Genomic DNA, 21691 nt, shown 5'->3' on the forward strand with positions numbered 1-21691 from the left:
AAGGGAATGCAGAGTGGCATCACCCCTGGTGGGTGATTTCTCATGTTCCCTTTCACCATCTCTGTCTCTCTCTCTCCAGCAAGTTCACTAAGGCAGAAAAAACTGAGGGAAAAAAAAAAAAAAGAGAGAGAGAAAAGAAAAAGTCACGTAGGCCCAAGATTCACTTGAATGGTTCTCAAACTCAAATTACTAATGACCATCAGATTATACTTGGTTTAAAACAAGATCCCTGAATTTTCAGCCTTCTCATTACTACAACCATCCCTGAAAACTCAAGACCAATTAACCTATTATGTCCAGTAATAACCAGTGCCTAAGGTTCACAATGATGTTTAGAAGCCCAAGAAAATGTTCTCATTTCTTTTGAAAAAGAGAAAAAATGAACTTTTAGGTCAAATAATAATTGTGTGTATGTATATATGTATATATTTGTATATATGTATATATTTGTATATACATATATACACACACACACACACATATAAATATACACCAACATAGTCATGAAATACATTTTTTCTCATTTGAGTCTTCACTGTACCAATTGATTTTGACCCTTCATGTATTTTACTGATGGTAGTAGTTGCCCTTTTTGCCTTTAGGTGTAGAACTCTTCAGGATTTTTAGTAAGGCTGGTGTAGCAGAGAGAAATTCTTTCACTTTTTGCCTGTCTGGGATAGATTTTTTTTTTTTAAGTTTTTATTCTTATTCCTTTCTTCCTTGCAAGAGGAAGACAAAAAGAGAAACAGAGAGTGACTGGTGCCCCCAGCAGGGCCTTCACTCTTTGATCTATTCCTAGCTTCCATCAGCCTAGATTGTGGACACACGCATGCAGCTTGCATTACAAGGAGACCTCAGGACATGAGTCCGGGACCTTCTCACGTGGCTTCCGCATTGCAGAGCATTGCATTATGGCTGCACTAGTGCAGCTTGCTTTTTCAGCACCTTAAACATATACCATTCTCTTCTGGCTTGTAAGTTTTCTGCTGAGAAATCTTTTAGAAATGGGGATTTCCTGGGACCAGCAGTTGGCATAATGGCTATGTTGCCAGACTTCCATGTAGCCGACCATGGTTCGAGTGCCGGACACAGTGGTTTAAACTCACACTGGGTGCGTGTGCGTGCGTGCCCAAGATCCTAAGAAGAGAATGGAGAAGGGATTGCAGTGTGGCCATCCTCCCTGGGGAGTGATTTCTCACTTTCTGTCTCTGTCTCTCTGGCAAGCGCATGCACCCTGTAGCAAAAACCTCTTAAAAAAAAAAAAAAAGAGGACTTCCTTACATAGGACTTGATGCTTTTCTCTTGCTGTTTGTATAATTCTGTTTTTCACTTCTTACAGTTTGACTGAAATATGCTTCAAAGTAGATCCTTTTGGATTGAATCTATTTGGAAACCTTTGAGCATCCAAGACTTGGGAAGTTTTCAGCTATGATTTCATGATATTTGTTTTTCTAAAAGTGCCTTTTCCTGTCTTTTCTCCTGAAAGTGCCATAATGTGAATATTTATTCACTTACTAGTATCCCATAGATCCCACAGCTTTCATTTTTTTAATTCATTTATTCATTCATTTGTTAGTCTGACTAGGTTATTTCAAAAGACCGGTCTTAAAATTCAGAGATTCTTCTGTTAGATCAAGTCTGTTGTTGAACTTCTCAATTGAATTTTTTTATTTTTCACTGAATTCTCCAGCTCCAAATTTTGTTTGGTTCTTTTTCATATCTGTCATTTTATTAAATTTCCCAGATCATGTAGTCATAATTTTGTTGAATGATTTGTATTTTCTTGTATCTTGCGGAGTTTCCTTATGATAATTATTTTGAATTTCTTTAGGCATTTCGTAGATTTCCTTGTCGAAGTGTGTTTCTAGAGAATGATCGAGTTCCTTTGGGGGTGTCATAACTTTTTTTTTTCTTACGTTCCTATGTTGAGATTTGTACATCCAGTGAAACAATTGCCTCTGGCAATTGTATAGAATGGCTTTTAATGGTGAAAAATCTTTTCCTACAGACGGGTCCTAAGATTATGGTCGAGTAGGGTAAGGTAAGCTTTTAGTTCCAAGTAAGTATGGGACTTATCTATAGTTTTTCCGCTATATTCAGTATTGGTGATGCTCAGGAGTGCTTTGGTTGGCCCACGTACTTATAGAGCTGCCCACTGGCTAAAACTTGGCTATTTTAAAGGTAGGGTATATTCATGGTTGAGTGGGGTAAGTGTGGCACTTCCTGGTGTGGTGTGAGGCAGGGGATGGGTGGCCTGGCTGTTTCCACAGGTCATGAGTAGGCAGAGCCATTGCAGTGCACAGATGTGGGCAGGGTCACTCATCTGACCACTTCTGAGTCACAGGATGGGGGCAAGGAAGTCAAGGATGCTCTAGTGGATCCTAGAATGGGCAGCTGCAGGCAAACTACTCACCTGGCTGCTCCCATGAGCACAGAGGTCCAGGGTGTTCTGTAGAAGCTCAGTTGTCTGGGGGTTGCACACTTAGCTGCTCCCACAGGACACAGGAGAGAGGAATGAGGGCAGTCCAGGAATTTCCGTGTCTTTAGTACAGAGGAATCCTGCAGCCTTCACAGCCCCTGACTGAGCTCAGGATAAAGAGTAGCCAGGGGCTCCACACTGCTGAATTGCCCCAAAGGAGGAGGCCAGGCCACGTTATATTCTCCCACACCTAGGCTATAACTGCACAAAACCATTCACTGACCACACCCACCTACATCCTGGGGGAGCAGCTGTATAAGAACCCTGCCCACAGATACCTGAGGTATAAATGGGGCCTGGTAGGGGGTCTCTCATTTACCCTTTCCCCGTCACAAGAAGTCTCATCCAGTTCCAAGTCAATTCAGCTGAGACAGAGCAAACGAAGGACTCTTTGCTCCCCCATACAAGGCCACCCTGAGTCTCCATGCTTTGTACTGTCCCCGTCCCATCACCTTTGTATTCCAATGTTCTTCCTCAAACACTCCACTTTAGTATCAGCTGCTTATTATTTGTGTGGGCTCTTTTTCTTGAGAGTGAAGAGTGTGAGACTGCTCTCTAGTCAGCCATCTTGCTGGAAGGCCCCCCAAGACTTTTACAAGGGTGGGTGCCACGACCACCACCACCTGGCCCACTTTATATCTCTGAGTGCATCTCCTTGGCTCTCTACCCCATGCACACACCTTCTCGCTATTCCTCAAATTTGCCAAGCATGCCCCTGCCTCAGAGCCTTTGCAAAGAGTATTCCTGCTATCTGAATGCCCTTTCTCAAGGTATCTTCAGGGCTACTTCATCATCTCCTTAGTCTTTGCTCCAATGTCACCATTTCAACAAGACCTAGTTCTAACCTCATTATTTACTTATTACATTATCTCCCTCTGCTTGATTAAACGTCAAGAACAAAGACTTTCTAGTTGGTTCATAGATGTTCCCAAGCACCTAAAGGCCTGGTACATAGGAAGTGCTGAATAATTATCTGTCAAATGATTGAAAAGACTGAAAGAATAATTTAACTATACAAAAAGGCAAAGTGAGTAATTCTGGAAAACTTCAAGAAGGATTTAAAAACATTAATTATTTCAATAATTGACAGAAAAATTAAGCATATCTGATTAATGATGCTAAAAAGGAAAGATGTTTTTGAATTAACATTTTAGAAAACTTCAGATAGAGACAGTAACTATCAAGAAGGACTATCTACACAGGCTATTAAAGATACAGAACATAATCTTACTTTAATTGTATTGAGGCTAGCAGGTGGCATAGTGATTAAAGCACTGGACTCTCACATGACCAACCATGGTTCTAGTCCCAGACCTGGTGGCTTGCTTTATCACTCTTTCTGTCAAATTTTTTAAAAATAATATTCTTTAAAATTTGTATTATAGATTAGCTTGGCACCTCAACGTGTACTAAAACTGCACTCAGGATCTTATTTTTTAAATAACTATGATTTTTGTATGTTTTTTTTTACTTGTCTGAGTTTCACTCAAGGATTAACTAGCTACGTAGTTAGTGAAAAAGTCTTGCCCAGCAATTGACATTTTATCTTCAATATTCTCAGCTTTAAGAACAGTCTCCTGGGGGCCAGCAAGTGGTATAGGATTTAAGGTACTAAACTCCCATATGATCAACTACAAATCAAGTCCCAGACCAAGCGGCTTACTTTCTCACTTTCCCTCTTTCTTTCTCACCAAATTTAAAAATAATCATAAATAAAATTAAATAAATAATTCTTAAAGGGAAGAAAAGAACAGTCTCCTGGCTGCCACAGAACTTAGAAAGTATAAAGTCACAGAACTTAGTTGAGAATAAGCAAATGAAGCACAATGGGAGGCTGATTTTTCTGATTTTTCTGATTTTTCTGAGAAGATGTAACTCCTAAACCTTTTAGAACCTATTTAAACACACCAAGTCAGACTCTTCACAGTACTGCAATTAAATATTAAGCTCTTCAGTATCTGGAAGAAGCCATTCAACAACTTCTACATAAAGCAGTTGGGGACCAAAGAAGCTTCAGTCAGAGGAAAGATGTTTCTTACGACTGTGCTTCCCCACAGAAAAAAATCTCAAACCACTGCTTTATATGAAGTAGTTCTCCTCTCTGCCTGGAAAGAACAGAACTATCACTAGGCAGGTTTCAACTGCAGCATTTTCAGAGGAGAAAGGGCTGCCCGAATCCAGCAAAAGGTATTGTACATGAAAGTGGATATCTGTGTCTCGCAATGTGTATAAGCTTCACGAAGGAGAGAACTGTATCTTCTTTAGCCTTGACATGTTTTCTCATGATTTAGATATGGCTGACTGTTAGTAAACAGCTGAATGGGTGGTTCAAAAATAATGAACTTCCCTCTAGGTTTAGGATAAGAATAAGCTACAAACTAAATGCTAAACACCTTTTTCTTATACTTCTAAGCACATATATTTACATAATCAGGGGGAGGGTATTCATTTTTATTAAACCCTGTAAATTGCTTGAATTTTTCCAAATTGCTTGTCTTTTTGCAAAAGTTTAATTCCTTTATGCTTTTCACTCATTGAACGAATATTTATTCTGAGCCAAATTTCCTACCGAAGAGATAATGAGGGAGCAAATATGTTAGAAACAAACATGAAGATCCAAATATTAATTCCGCCAATCTCTACTGAAGTGGTCTCAAGCAAGCTGCCTAACCTCTCGGCCCCAGCAACTGCTGATACATCTATAATTATACCATTGAAGTAGATGGTTTTGGGGTTAATTGAGATCATGTGTATAGCAGGTAAGTTTGCATTGTATTCCCTGCTCCTATTTCTTTTTTCTGTTTTTTTAGAGGCTTTTGCTATAGGGCACATGTGCTCACCAGAAAGACAGAGACAGAAAGTGAGAAATCATCCCGTGGGGAGATGGCTATGCCATAACCTCTTCTCCTCCCTTCTCTTCTCTAGATCTTAGGCATGAACACACACACACACACACCCGGCACGAGTTTAAGCCACCTGGTCCAGGACTTGAACCATGGTTGACTACATAGGAGTCCAACGATATAGCCATTATGCCAACTGCTGGTCCCTCCTGCTCCTATTTCTAAAAAAGGGTAAGAAATGTAATGCCTGATAAGATATCCAATGGACGTTCTAAGAAATGATGAAAGGACAACCTCAGAGATCCCTTCTACTGGCAGAGACAATTCTGCATGTCATCATGACTCACTTCATTTTCCTCTGGAAACCCAGGAAGACTGCATTTCTCAGCCCTTCTTTCAGTCAGCGGGTTGTGGGTCACTGGAATGTGGACCAAGTAACATTTGCCACATCCAGATCTGATCCTTAACGGAAGCCCAAATGCAAAGAATGAAGTGGAGGATTCCAAGGCCCATATGATGGTAGAAGCATGAAATCCAGGAGTCCACAGCCCTAAATTACTACAGGGAGTAGACCCTCCCACTATCACTGACTGGCAACAAATTGTGATACATAAACTGTTCAATTTGAGAATTATGTTGTTCCTACAGAAGGTATTCTGTCTTGACTAACTCACCCATTAAACCACCACTGAGTCCTAAAACTGAAAACCTGGAAACAAATTCATGTTTACTGGTTATCTCACTAAATTTTTTGACAGCTAAGACAGGGAGGGTCTTAACTTCTTATACCCAACACTTAGCACAAGGCCCCAAATAAACTCACTGTATGTAAGCTATATGTCTATTGAACATTGCTATGAGATAGCATTAAATATACCTATATATTTACATTTCAGATATGTATATTTTTGACAGATTCTACCCTCCATATACTAGCTGTTTTATTTTAAAATATATACCTTATTTCTTGAACAAATTCCAGTTCAGGAAATAACATAAGAAAATTCAAATGACAATAAGAATATGTTATCTGTTTCTTTTGCTCATTTGTAAGAGGAAGTAAACAGTTTTAAGGTATCGGCAGGAATCACAGTGGTGTTGGAATATTGAGCCCCAAGACTTCAAATACCTAACACTTATCTCTCCCTGAGTTCCGAGATGTCATTTTCTCCTTAGATCCTATTCTCCAACCAATTCTGTTACTCTATCATCATTTCCATTTTCTCCCCAGCTGTCATGCTTCTATTACTGGCCTGCATTCATTCATTCATTCATTTGCTAGAGATGCATGCGAGAGAGAGAGAGAGAGAGAGAGAGAGAGAATCCTGCCCATGGAGAATGGCCAAGCTGTAATACTTTCTCCTCCTTTGGGCACACATGCAAATGTGACCTGCATGTTTCTCAAACCTCTGGGTCTGGGACTCAAACCATGTGGTTGGTCATGTGGGATCCAGTTGCCTTAGTCACCAGCCTGTAAAGCCAGCCCAGTTGGTCCACTTTTTTTGTTTGTTTAGCAGTCATTCACTGTATATCATTATGCTGTCTCACTTTTTAGGCAATTCTTCTATCATACCTTAATGGAGTTCTTTCCAGCACACAAACATCCATTCCCAGTGCATAAGTATTTGTTTGACAACTAAAGAGCAGATTATTATTTCAATTTTTATGTCTCCTCCCTGATGTAACATGGGACACATTTATCTGGAGCAATGTATTAGTAAGTGATAGCCCCAAAACATTTCTCCCCACTAGCGATCAAACAATATCCCAACTTTGGAATCAGTTGTCTGCTATCTCCAGCCAGTTTCCTACCTGTGGGTCATATTTTCACCAGAAATTGGTAGTAAATATCTTCCCTCTATATTATTTAAAATCTCTAGTTCTGCTGGCCCAGATGCCAATTAATCCCAAAGTACTCTTTACTATTTTTTATTGTTACTTTTGTTAGTGATGACATATATTCAGAAAGACAGGTACAGCACAAGTACCCAGTTAAGCAAATTTCTTCACTGCTGTTAATTACTAGACTAGTTACTTGGTTACCTAGTTAGTTTGCTTTTCCCAGAATTCCTGGAGAACCCTTTGTGAAAGGAGTCTGGATATAGTCCTTGATTTCCCAACATCTTTGATGTAAGTGGGCAAATTCTCTCCATTTCTCTACCGCCTCTCACTCATACGCCCACAAACATCTGCTACATAAATAGAGTCAAAATTGTAAATCTATGTTAAGAAGAAGCTTTGAAGGTTTAGTGTTATGTACAATAGTTTGTACTCTTACATGTACAATTGATTTTTATTAAGTAGCAATTTTTATTGACATAAAAGCATCTCAGGAATAGAATACAGAGGTGTGATCTAGCAGGTGGTGTGGTGGTAAGGTGTTGGACTCCCACATGGCCCACCATGGTTCGTGTCCTGGACTCAGCAGCTTGAAACTCATGCCAGGCGCATATGCACACATGTCTGAAATCTCAGGGGACAATGGAGAAGGGATTATGGCATGGCCATCTTTCTTGGGGGTGATTTCTCACTTTCTGTCTCCATCTGTTTCTCTGGTGAGCACATGGCAAAAATCTCTCTTTAAAAAGAGATTGTGCAGAATACTCTGAAGAGAAATTTGCATGGTTCACTAGAGTCGTATTTACAATGGACTTCAGTCAACCACAGGAAAAGGGCAGGGAGGAGATGACTGGCCACATTATCAGACCTTTCCTGTCTCTACCCATATATTCACCACATGCTGTGTTCCCTCTCACCACTGACTTCAAACACCAGAGGGAAAGATACTGGCATTATAGCTGGAAGTCAATTTCCAGGCACTTGAATTTTTCCTGCCTTTTCAAGTGTATCCAAATTATGTTTTTACTTAAACCAAACAAAGATGAAAATTATTCCAAGAGGTGGCATTCTAATGTTTTATGACAATCGTGCACATATTCAATGTATAGGAAAGTATTAATGGGCAAAAGAAAAGGCAATTTTAGAGTGATTCTCTGATCTCACAAAACACAACCAAGTCTTTCCTCTTTCAACCTTGTAATTTGGGGATGAATTAAAATATCAGCATTTTATATTCCAAACTATTTGTGAACTTTGTCTTAGTTATAACCTTATATTTTTTGAACTTAAAAAAATCTGTTTTAATTGCAAGAAACAAAGATTTATGTCCAAAATATGTTCACAAGTTGCTAATTAAAATAGTACAATGTTGAAAAGATATTGTAAAATAAACTTTGGTAAAAGTGATTTTTTTTATTATTTTGTTATTATTTATTTTATGTTCTTTCACTGAACATCATCGCAGCATACAAAATGTGATTTCCCATCTAGAATACACTGTAAAGTGGCTTAATCGTACTTGTTATTGTCAACAAATAATTTTCCACTTCTTGTTATATATATGTATATACACACATTTTCCCTCCTATTTCTCACCCCCCTGCCATTTCCCTCCTTCCTCCCACACTGTCTTTGGTATCTGTGGTTGCTTTCTATTCTTTTTATTTTTCCCACATTTTCATTGATTCACAAAATATCTTAATCTAAATACTTTCAATAGCAAGTTCAGCTGATATATACAAATCTGTGAAGACACATTGACTTTAGGCATGAAACTATGAATAGAATATACTATAAAGCAGCACCTAGCTGAGGCTATATAGCTTATTGTGATATCTTTAAATATATTTTTTAACTTCAAGAAAAGCAGTTTTAGCTTTAATAAATAAAAATCAAAAGATGTTAAGAGAACTTTGCTTAAGACTTAAAGCCAGCAAACAGGTTAGGATTCTGTTCAAATAGTAGATACATGGACCTGTCCATAACCCAAGAGAAGACGAAAATCCTTAACTCTGGAAATCAAAGCACAGAAGGAGATCAGTAATGTTTTAGTTAAAAGTCATAAAATCCTATTTCACCAGTTCAGACTCATGTTCTTAATCTAACTTTTCTTATGGTCCGATCTTTCCATTTAATTTCTGGAAGATTACGTTCAACTCCAGACTTGTCCCTACCAATAAGCTGGCCCTTTTCTTAGATCTTTTTAACTCTTATTTCTGTGTCTGACTTTATTTTTCCTGAGATAGCACTGCCTTCAGAACTTCTCCCCTTTCGATTGATTTAATATGATCATTGTTTCATGTTACTTGCTACAAAGAACCTTATCTTAGATCAAAACTGGAACTCTTTATTTTTCATATTAGCTGTTTCTCTATTAAGAGCACAAGAGCTGTGGTTAGATGCAACATGAACTACTTTAGTACTGTTCTTTGAAATTCATGTTGTCTATGTATTATGATTCATTGATTTGATGCATGTAAATTGAGTGCATTTTGTTGCCACTGTATGTTAAATGGTGACCAATGTTTTTACAAATGAATTGGACAAAAAAGAAAACTTTTAAGAAATTTGAAAAAAAAAAATTCTTGGTGTCAGTAAATTCTTTCAGGCTTTGTTTATCTGAAAACGTTCTTGTCTTCTCTTCCCATATGAAGGATAATCTTGCCAGATACAGTGTTCTTGTTTTTCACTCAGCACTTTGGGTATATTTTCCCATTTTTTTCTTGCTCACATTGTTTCCAATGAGAGGTCTGAAGTTAGCCTGGTGGGGTATCTTTTGTAGGCAATTTGAGTTTCTTAATATCTTGCCAATGTCTGTGGTTTTGGTCAGTCTGGCTGTAATATGTCCTGGAAAAGATCTTCTTGGGTTGATCCTATTTGGGGTCCTTTGTACTTCTTGGGTCTGGATCTTTGAATGCCTCTCTAGGTCTAGACAATTTTCTTCCAGCATTTCATGGAATGGATTATTAATGCCCTTATTTGTCTCTTCACTTTCTGGGATATCAATTGTGCGGATGTTTGGATGTTTAATAGCATCTAGTATTTCTCATATATAAGTCTTATTTTGGAGTGCTATTTTCTTAGTCTTCATGGTGGATTTTACTAGTCCAGTGATTCTGTCTTCTACATCTGAGATTCGATTTTCTGTATGAGCTAGTCTACTTTTAATACTTTCAAGGGAGGTTTGAACTTCCTGTATTACAGCCTTCATCTCCAACAGTTTCATTTCATTCTTTTTTATGGTATGTGTTTCCTCTTTCAGCTCTTGCAAGAACTACCTCACCTCCTGGAGCTTCTCTCTCTTCTTCTAAAGTTCATTGTCTCTCTTCTCTTGCATCTCTGTTAGCTTTGTCACTATAATTATTCTAAATTCTTTATCAGACATTTCTGTGAGTTCCATAGTACTGTCTATAGATGAAGAGGAGTTATTCTTTTCCCTTGAGGGAAAGGTATTTCCTTGGTTTCTCATATTTCTTGAGCCTCTGTGGTGATTTCCAGTCATCTGATGGGTTATGCATTTCTTCCTAATTTCTAGAAATGCAATCTGAGGGATCTGAGGCACACAGGAGGAGGTGATCTGCAAACTCTTTGCTGTTCCATTTTTCTCCCTTTGTGACACAGATTCAGCGGGAATTGAGGAATATGTTGATCCTAATAGTTTTCAGATGCTTGGTTACATTTCTTTCACTTAGACCTGTCTAGACACTCAGTACCTGGAGGAAGGGTGACTTCTCAGCAGAATATCTTCATTTATCTTATTCCCTGAAAGCACTCGATCTTAGCTTCCATGGAGGATTCAGTCTTCTTCTCCAGCAATATTTTTTTTTACTTATTAAAAAATTTCTAGGTGCCAGATACTTTGTTATTTTGAATCTCTTTTACATTCATTTACTGTATATCATTGCACAGAGCTATCATCCTATTTAAGAATGCTATGGGGTGCTAGATGGTGGCACAGCAGTAAAACACAATGTTCTGTGAGGCTGGCTCATGTGGGAAGGTTCCAGGTTTGTGTCAAGGGACCTTCCTGAGTAGACTGGGCATGTGCATACCCATGATCTGGGGTGGCTTAGACTTGGATGTATTGCAGTTTTGAGACACTGCTGGGGATTCTCTGTCAGTCTTGCTCATGGAAAGGTAAATGAACTTTGTTAAAGTACATTTTTTTAATTCAATAGAAATTTCCTTTATCTCATTAATTACTGAATAACATTTTATTCTACATTTTTGTTTCTTGCTCTAACCAACAGGTTTCCCAAATTAACAGGAACAAAAGATGGCAAAAACATCTGAACAGGCCAAATTAACAGGAACAAAACATGGCAAAAACATCTGGAAAATGCTTTCTTTGGGTTGCTGTATTTTCCTAGAATGTCTTTTCTGAGTCATTGTCGCCCTTTAAATGTTATCATTAAATTTTGCTCCTAGGTAGGTAACTACACTTTTTAGAAAAACTGTAGAGCCTAATTCTCCATATGTACGTCCCCTCCACACCACTGATGTGGCTGCTTTGCCGAGAACATCTGTTCTGGGATTACTTAATGCATTCACACCACCACTGGAGTGTTCAAAGGCATAGCATAAGCATCCGGGGCTCTAAAGGAGTGCCCTCTTCCAACATGAATAGGGGTATTTTGAAATTATTTAAACATGATTAACATGTTTACTTCACTGCTCTTAGAGTTAATTGAAGCCTCTCCTCCTACCCCATATCTCATTGTATGTATACATTTTCATGAAAAAAGGAACCGTCTCCTAGCCCAAGTAATCCCATTTTACCATCATGTAGGTCTAATGATGTAAATATGACCAATGGGCCTCAAGTGATGTAGTGAAAGATCAGAGTATAGGAAAACACAGTAACACACCCTGCGAGCAAGCAAGAAACATGGATCTATAAGCCAGTATCCCTCTTTTAAGACATACTACTGAATTTTAGTATTTTATACACACATAAGTATTTCAAAAAAATGTAATTATTAAAAGGTTTATGACCAGCAGTTGGCATTATGGCCATGTTGCTGGACTCGCATGTAGTACACCTTGGTTCGAGTCCCGGACCCGGTGGCTTAATCTCACGCTGGGGGCACGTGTGTGCATGCCCAAGATTCCGAGTGGAGAATGGAGGAGAAGGGATTGTGGCATGGCCATCCTCCCAGGGGTGACTTCTTGCTTTCTGTCCGTCTCTCCCAGTCTTTCTGGCAAGCACATGCATCCTACAGCAAAAACCTCCCCTCCCCCCCCCAAGAAAAAAAAAAGATTTGAAGCCCAGTGACTATGGCATGCCCAGTGGCAGAACTAGAAGGCGCATGTGAACCTCTGAGTCCCTGGTCTGGTCTGCCTGCAGACACTGGGTGGGTGCGCACATACCTGGGATCTGATGGGCTGGGGGAACTAGACAAAGATTGAGGCATGAGTGAGCCCTGTGGAGAGCACGTCTCTCTCTCTCCCTCCTCCTCCCTCTCCCCACTCCTCACTCTTACATGCTCTGCTCTACCATGAATGGAAAAAAGTTTTATGGACCACAGAGGATTTTGAGGGCAGTGAAACTATTTGGTAAGACACTATGATAGTGTCTACATATCATTACATTAATCCACAGACTATACAACACCAAGTGTACACCTAATATAAACAATGGACTTTGGGACTAAATGTATCCCCTCAAAATTCTGAAATCGCCCCCCCATGGGGAACGTATCAATATTTGGAAGTGGGGGCCTTCAGTAGTTTATTAGGTCTTGAGGTGGAACCCTCATGATTGAAATTAGTGTCTTAACGAAGAGATCCTAGGGAGTTCCCTCGTCCCTTCCTCCACCTGAGGGCACAGACCAAGGAGTGAGCCCTCACCCGACACTGAGTCTGCCAATGCCTTGATCTTGGACTTCCCAGCCACCGAGGACTGTGAGGAATACAGTTCTGTTGTTTATAAACCACCCAGCTGACGATATTCTGTGGCAGCAGCCCCTACATGAGGATGATGATTGACACAGTGATAATGTGTTGATGGAGACTCCTCACTTGTGACAGTGTACCCTTCTGGTGCTGGCTGTTGATAATGGGGAAGACTATAGGCATGTGGAGATGGGGTATATGTCTATATTTTTAAAAAGTTTAATATTTGGATTTTCACTTAACATTAAATCATGGGAAATAAATAAATACATAATGGGATCTGCCTTCTAAGTTGGATATTCAAAGAGGACCAAGATCAGTTGTGGCCCCAAGTTTTGTGGTTCTAAACCAAATTGCTGAGAAGTCGCCGTTTCTGAATGTCTCATTTTAAACACTTTTATTCTTTTCTCACACAATTCCTGTGCCTATACATATCCTTCTCATTGTATGCAACTCCATTTTCTCTTTATTTAGTGTCATCTTGCCTATCAATCAGAGTTCAAACTAGCTCTTCTAAAACCTGCCTTTACTTTTAGTGAAAGCTTTTGAGTCTTGCAGAATTAGATAACACTGGTTCCCTTCTCACACCACCCACCACCCAATTAGTTCTACAAGTTCCTGTCAGACATCATTTTAAAAGCCCACATTCAATCAAGTGATTTCTTGGCTGGCACCCACTTTCACATAGGCATGCCATGAAAATCCTCAGTCTGATGTGCTTTTTATAAGGAGACTTTATAAAGTTCAGGGGGAAATGGAATTAATGTGAATTTTCTTTGGTGCACTTTATAAAGTTCAGGGGGAAATGGAATTAAAGAGAATTTTCTTTGGTGCAAAAAAAAAAAAATGAAGTCCAGGCTTGGCTTTCCCAGTCATACATTTTCCGTGAACTTTTTGAAGACCCCACATAACTCATCTCCTTGCCAGTTCCCCAGTGAATCATGGGACTTTCCCATTTCCAATGTCTTGACCTCACTTTTTTGCTTGCTCTATTTCTCCTGGAAAGAATGTTTGCACACCCTACATAGTATCTTCTCCGTGAAACCCTATTGAGGTCTCCCTACTCACCTAAGACAATATTAACATAATCTCTTTTGACTTATATCACTAGCATAAAATGTGTTTATATTATACTATGGTCCATTATTCATGTAGCTGTCTTTCCACTGGACTGTAGAACACTTGGGAGCTCAAATGAACTTAGTCATCTTGCTATACCCAACTTCTACTTGAGTGGGAGCTCGGGATCATTTGATGAATGCACTCACACAATGAAAATCTTGATATTAACCAGATCTCACTCTCGGGAGTGCCACAAGAATTAGTCCCTGCAGCACTCCCTAAATAATGCTTTCCTCCAGCAACCTGAAGCCAAGACCTGACTAACGGCTTTCAGGAAAGAGCAGTCATTTCAAACAAGGGGAAAATATGATGACCTACTATTTAATACTACCCACCATGGCCACTCATCCCCCATTCACCACTGTCTGCCTCGCACACATAATACACGTCCTCACACTCCCCTTCTCAGCAAGGCTGCCAGAGGCATACCTAGATAGATGTTCCTCTTAGGGTCGTTTTCCAGCATCACTTACCTACCACAGAAACAGGTTAAATAGTGTCAGTCAGGTTCCAAAGATTTTCCTGACTTACAGGAACCCTAGTTTCCAGGAACCCATGTGGAAAAGACATCAGATTGAAAATTATGTCAGAGTTTGATGGGAAACCAGTTGAACTGGAAGTCATTAGACCTGAATTCTCATGCCATTTCTACCATGGTTATCTCGGGTAAATGTCTTAATATTCTAGATCTTGGTTTAATCATCTACCATAGGACGTATTGGTCCAGACTGTGTTTTATATTAGGGTAAACGAAACTTCTGAAGGCACACAGACATGTGCTAGGTGCATTATAAAGAGAGACCTCCATCCTCAATGGAAAGTAATATTAAAGCATTATGTATTAAAAAATAAGAAAATGGGGGAGTAGGGTGTAGGCTGAGGTGCAGCCATAAAATATGGCACTAAGGCTGATCTGCATGGGAGGGGCACCAGTTCGTGTCCAGAGATCTCCCTGTAGACACTGGGCACATGTGTGCTTGTCATCCAGGCTAGCAGAAGCTGGCTGGGTCACAATGTTGAGACCCTGTTGGGGGTGCTTTCTCTCTTTAAATAAGTAAACTTATATATTAAAAAATAGGATAAGTTTTGGAGTTTTTCCAAAGTTACAAGATTTTTAAAGGTAAAATAGTAACCCTCGAAGACATATTATGCTCCTTCTGGATGGAACTCTCTATGGCCCCAGACAAATAATGAATAGGTGTTTCCTCCTCTGTCACTGAAGTCCTTTAGGGATGATGATGACAAAATACTGATGCATGCTCTCCAAGTTTCTTCTGTATCTTTCCCATCTAATGATTCTGCATATTATGTCAAATCATTTGCCAGTTTGACTTAAACCCCCATTCTAGCTCACTGTGCATGACACTTTGTGTAGAGTGAAATTAAAATTCCAGATTGAAATAGATCACAATCCAGTCAATTATCCCTTCTTGGTAGTGAGGAAAGGAGAGAGAAGGAGAGAAGATTCTTCTCAGCATGCACTTCTACAGAAGAGAGAGATGAGAACAGGAGTGGGAAGTAATAATACGTAGAACCTGCCTAGAAATAGGATTGAAACAAAATGAAACTACTCAGAGAGAAGGAGTAGAAAGGTAAGTTTCCTTGGGAGGGAAAGGAATATCTTCTCCTCACAGGAGAGTTCAAAACACAACAGGCTCCTATAAATATAAGTCGAGGCAGCTTGATTTCTTTGGTTCTGGAAGCCTGTGAGGAGTCTGTGAAGGATTAATACCTCATACAGATCTCTAAAATGTACTTCTCTGTCCATATTTCATATGCACAGATAATATAATTGAAAATGCTGGTTTAACATATCCACTCTTCATTTCATTACTGTGTGAATATGATGCTTTTTGAATACCATGGCTCACCACAATATATCCAGCTGACTCTCAATTGTCCCTCCCCACAGACAAATGCAGTATGTCCAGGTCTTTTTAATTCTTTATTTAGATTTTTTTCCCCCATAGGACTTGTGTGCTTGCCAGAGAGAGAGACGAGATCAAAAGAGAAAGGGAAAGTGAGAAATCACCACCGAGAGGGGATGGCTATGTTGCAATCCCTTCTCTATTTTCCTCTCAGCATTTTGGACATGCATGTACATGTGCCCAATGTGGTTTTCAGGCCACCAGGTCTGAGATTCAGACCTGTGAGTTGGCCATGTGTGATCCAGTACCTTAACCACCATACCACTGCCTGACCTGAGGTCTTTCGTCTTAATCTCCATCAGTCAGAAAGAACATGTTCTGTCACCAGGTCTGAGATTCAGACCTATGAGTTGGCCATGTGGGATCCAGTACCTTAACCACCATACCACTGGCTGACCTGAGGTCTTTTGTCTTAATTTCCATCAGTCAGAAAGAACATGTTCTGCCATCATTACTCAGGATGCTTTGACTTTTATAAAGTGGGAGCTTGTCAGAAGAAACATGTTTAAATCAAGATCTTTGACTTTTATAAAGTGGGAGCTTGTCAGAAGAAACATGTCTACATCAAGATCCACCAAATATATATATATATATATATATATATATATATATATATATATATATATATATATATATATATATATATATATATATATATATATATATATATATATATATATATATATATATATATATATATATATATATATATATATATATATATTCTTAAGACACATCATAGTAAGTATTTCTTCCACTTAAATTTCTGCTATGATTATGATACTGAAGTTTGTGTCATAAACACCAAAACAAGGAGTCAGTTTAAAGACAACACTCATACGAGGGAATGCTACTATAGATCAAAACCTTGTTTACAGGAAGAAGTGCAATTCAGCTATATGATACCTGACAACAGAGTCATTTTTAAAAATTAAATTTATAGAAAAAATGGTTCACGGTATAGATTACCCATGACATATGAAAAAATTATCTGCTACCAAACTTGTAAGTTCAGCCCGTTTTGGGTAGCCTAATGCTTCACTTACTGAAAAAATGAGAAAGGGAAAAAAATGGAAGATGATAATTTTCTTTATGGCAGGGGTAGATGCTATAAAAATTAAAAAAGAGCTGGTAGAATAATTGGAATAGACTCACAACAAACTACAAACTTGTGTTTTGTGCACATAGTTCTATCGCACCTGGAGAAGAAAGCATTCCAGACCTTGACTGTAGTGTGTTCTGTGGAGAACAATAAAGTTCTGAAATCCTCACTGGACTCTCCAAACAATGCAGGGTGTTGCCTTTGATCTTCAAAGCCCCAATATCGTGTGGGCTCAGGTTTCCATAGAAACTGCCTTTATGTACCACCATGCCTGTTTCAGCTGGCCAAAGAACAGCTGCCAACGAGCCTTAGGTGTGAATACCAAGGGCTGTAAGCAACACATTTTCCATGGAGAAATTCCATCTTTGGAATTCATTCTTTTTGTTGGTTTCACCAAGGGCAGGATATTGGCCTTTAGCCCATAGAATAAAGCCCAATTACCTGGTGCTTATGGGAATATTTGCTGGTAAAATAAACATCAAGTCACAACCTTATTAAGAGGGAATAAGTAGCCTGGCTTCGATTCTCAAAATTCTCTGACTTCCTTCTGAATTGCTCCAAGCATGCCAGTGTGTATTGAAACTGCAATTAAGTCCTCTCACTTGTCTGTGAAACAATTCAAGTCTGCCTAAATACCACCAATTTCTTTGTAGATGCAGGAGGTTTCAATGAGTTAAATAAAGCCCTTAGAACTAGAACATTTATTTTTGTTATACCTCTGGAGAGCTCAGGCAGGAGCACAGAAATTCCCATCAAACGCAGTACTTATGGAGCTCTTCAGTGGATGATCAATCCCTTTCTTCAACTCATGACAGTAGAATCTACGATTCTCAGACTGAATTGTCTTTCCTTTGCAACCAGGAGGAAAAAAAAAAAAAAAAACCTAAAACTACTTGTCGCAACCTCAAGGCCCTACTGGATATGGCTTTCTTTCTGCCCTCACATTCCTCATCACTCTTCTATCTCTCAATTGGTCACCTTTGCTACTCTTTTCTTTAGATACACACATGCCTGTCTCATTCAGGTCTCAATTCAAATGCCACCACCTAAGACAGGGCTTCCATACACATGCTAGCTAATGCAGTGCCTATTTCAACATTCTTCTCTACCACAGCAGACTAGGGAAAAAAAAATCAGAAAACTTGAATATAGGTCAAATGAAATTATCCAGACCAAGAAACAAAGAAAAACTAGGGACCAGCAGGTGGTGTGGTGGTTAAGGTGCTGGACACTCCCACATGGCTAACCATGGTTCTAGTCCTGGACCTGGTGGCTTGCTTTCTCGCTTTCTCTCTCTCTCTCTCGCTCGCTCGCTCTCTCTCGTCAAATTAAAATAAATGAACGACTTAAAAAAACAAAAAGAAACAAAGAAAAACTAATGAAGAAATGAACAGAGCTTCAGACACCTATGGGAAGCCATCAAGCCACCATGCTTCCAGCACACTGAAGATCTTAAACATTTTTGAAGAAATGACCCAAAACACAAATTTGATTTTTTTTTTGAGAGAGAGATTTTTGCTATAGGGAGAATGTCCTCGCCAGAGAGATGGAGAGAAACAAAGAGTGAGAAATCACCCCATAGAGGGATGGTCATGCCACAATCCCTTTTCCTCTTATTCTCCTCTTGGGATTTTGGGCACACATGCATCTGGCACGATTTTAAGTCACCGGGTCCAGGACTTGAATTGTAGTCGACTCCATGGAGTCCAATGACATAACTATTATGCCATTTGCTGGTCCCTTAAATTTGATTTTTGTTTTAATTAACATACACACACAAGAAGCTCAATGAACTCCAAAAAGGATAAACTCAAGGAGCAGGGACTTTGTGTATTGCTACTTTTGCAGACCCTAAAACAATGTCTGTGCATAGGAGGACCTCAATATTTGTTGAGTCAATAAATGGATTAATATTCTTTTAACAAATGAGAAACCTTAAAGCTTAGAGAGGCAGAGTAATTTGCTTGAAGTCATACGGCTAATATGTGATGGAGACTTATTCTAAACCCCGGAGTCTGCCAACACACAACAGAGCCCTCAGTGTTCCCTGCATACTAGTTTACATCAAGTACTAGTCCATGTGTTATGAAAGCGCTCAGAATCGACATTTTCTGTGTGAAACCCATGCTGCATAACTAAACATCTGTCACTTCTCTCTGCTTCCATCTAAAGGACTTGACATTTCTGAAACATCACTCCCCAGATCTTCAATGACAGTAAAGTACAGTGGAATAAAATGGGTTTTGGCGTCACATAGACCTTGGTCTGAGTCTTCAATTGAGCTGTATCTAAGTCCTATTAGCATGTCCCAATCTCCATATCTTGCTATGCAGAGAACTATAGTTAGACAGCATACTGGGGCAAAGTAGCACTTTGTCAAAGGTGACCCACCTGGGAATTCTAGTGTTCCAAGCCCCTCCCCCTCATCTCCAGGAGTAAGATGATGATACTGGGGCCCAGCAAATAGTATAATGGTTACATCGCTAGACTCCCACATAGTCGACCATAGTTCACGTCCCAGATTCGGAGGTTTAAAACTCACACTGGGTGCATGTGCACAAGTGCCCAAAATCCCAAGAGGAGAATGGAAGAGAAGGGACTGTGGCATGACTACCTCGCTGGGAGGTAATCTCTCTATCTCTCTGGTAAATCCATGTGTCCTATAGCAAAAGTCTCTACTTAAAAAAAATAAATAAATCTGCACTGATCACTTCTACAATTTGTTTACATACACATCCCTCGAGATCTGTTCTAAACTATTCTGTTGGTAATAACAAAAAAAATCTAAATCTGAATAATAAGTAAAATTGGAGGTTTATTCAGCTCAGTAGTTGGAGAGCCAAGGTCCAGGGGTTTTATCTCAATCAGGTCTTCTGGCTCTATTAACATGGCAGAGGGCAAGCATGCACGGGTATCTGTTCACGTATCTGTGTTGATCTTATTCTCTCTGTTATAAACCTACCAGGAATCAATGGGGGCCCAGTTCTAATAACTTAATCCCAATCTCTTAAAGGCTCCACTTTTTAAGACCATAGTCAGATCGAATTTGCACTCTCTCAATCCCATCACTACCAAATCTCAACACGAACATTTTTCAGTGACTTTCACACCATAGCAAGATCCTCTACTTAACCTAGTTTTTTAATCTTTAAAAATAGGGCACCTGGTCATAAAATGAGACAAATGATGCCTATCTCACAGAGCGCTTGTGAAATTTAAATAAATCCTAGGCAAAAGGTTTACTAGACTCTGTCATGATGTAGGTGCTCAGATGGTGGTGGTCTCATCACCACAGTCACCACACTCAACATTAACGATGGCAACATTTGTTTTTCATTTTCCATGGCTTTCTGTACCTAAGAACAGCCTGGGCCGGATTGACCATGCAAGTCCATTTCTATGTTTCCTGTAACCTCAAAGTATTCTTGTGAGTTATCTGTATTTTATTTTTTATTTTTTGCCATAGGGCATGTGTACTCACTGGAGAGAAATCATGCCCCAGGGAGGATGCCCATACTGGAATTCCTTCTCCTCCATTCTCTTGGGATTTGGGGCACACACACACACACACACACACACACACACACGCACCTGGTATGTTTTTCAAGCCTCAGGGTTTAGGACTTGAACCTCCCAGTCAGCCACGTGGGATCCAGCCACATTAACTTCCTTCCTACCGGCTGGCCCTTTATTTTTAGTTTTTTTTTTTTCCTTAGGATTCCCACCCTCTCCCTCCATAGAGCTCATGCACTTGGGGGAGACAGGCAGAGAGAGGGAAAGTAAAAAGTCACCCTCCATGAGAAATGGTCATGCCACAATCCGTTCTCCATTCTAACAGGATCTTCGGCACACATGCACACATAACTGGCATGATTTTCAAACTACAGGATCAGAGACAAAGCACAGTCAGCTACATGGGCACCCAGTGCCTGAACTACCACATTACCTGCTGGCCCCTGTTTATTACTGTTGACTTCCTGTTCATTCAATGACAAGACATCTTACTGTGTATTATGGGAGAGTCAGAGAAGTATTATCTTAGACGCCTACTATACTAAAGCAGCATTGATTTCAGGAATTCCACATTTTCCTAATACTAGAAAACCTGTAAATAAACCAAAGAATAAAACAGCCTGCGAGGGCAACGCAGTGACAGCCCATCTGAAAGAAGCAGGCACTGAGTGGCATGCATTTGTGGTTCCAACTACTTGGGTGGGTAGTTCACTTCAACTACTTGAAGCAGAGTAACAGAACATGGTAAGACTCCATCAAAATAATAAAAGAATAACATGAAACTAGAAGAAAATACTTCTAGGATGAACTAAATAATCTAAAAGAATTAAACATACGTTTTAGAATTGTTTCTATCAGTAACATACAGTGATATTTAATTTTATTCTTGATCTGGTAGAACCATGTAAATGGAGAGAACAAATTGTCATTATATTGGAAAAAATTAAAATTGCTTACGTGAAGTAAAGAT

Source organism: Tupaia chinensis, unplaced genomic scaffold, assembly GCF_000334495.1.
Source record: "Tupaia chinensis unplaced genomic scaffold, TupChi_1.0 Scaffold000086_1, whole genome shotgun sequence".
NCBI lineage: Eukaryota > Metazoa > Chordata > Mammalia > Scandentia > Tupaiidae > Tupaia > Tupaia belangeri.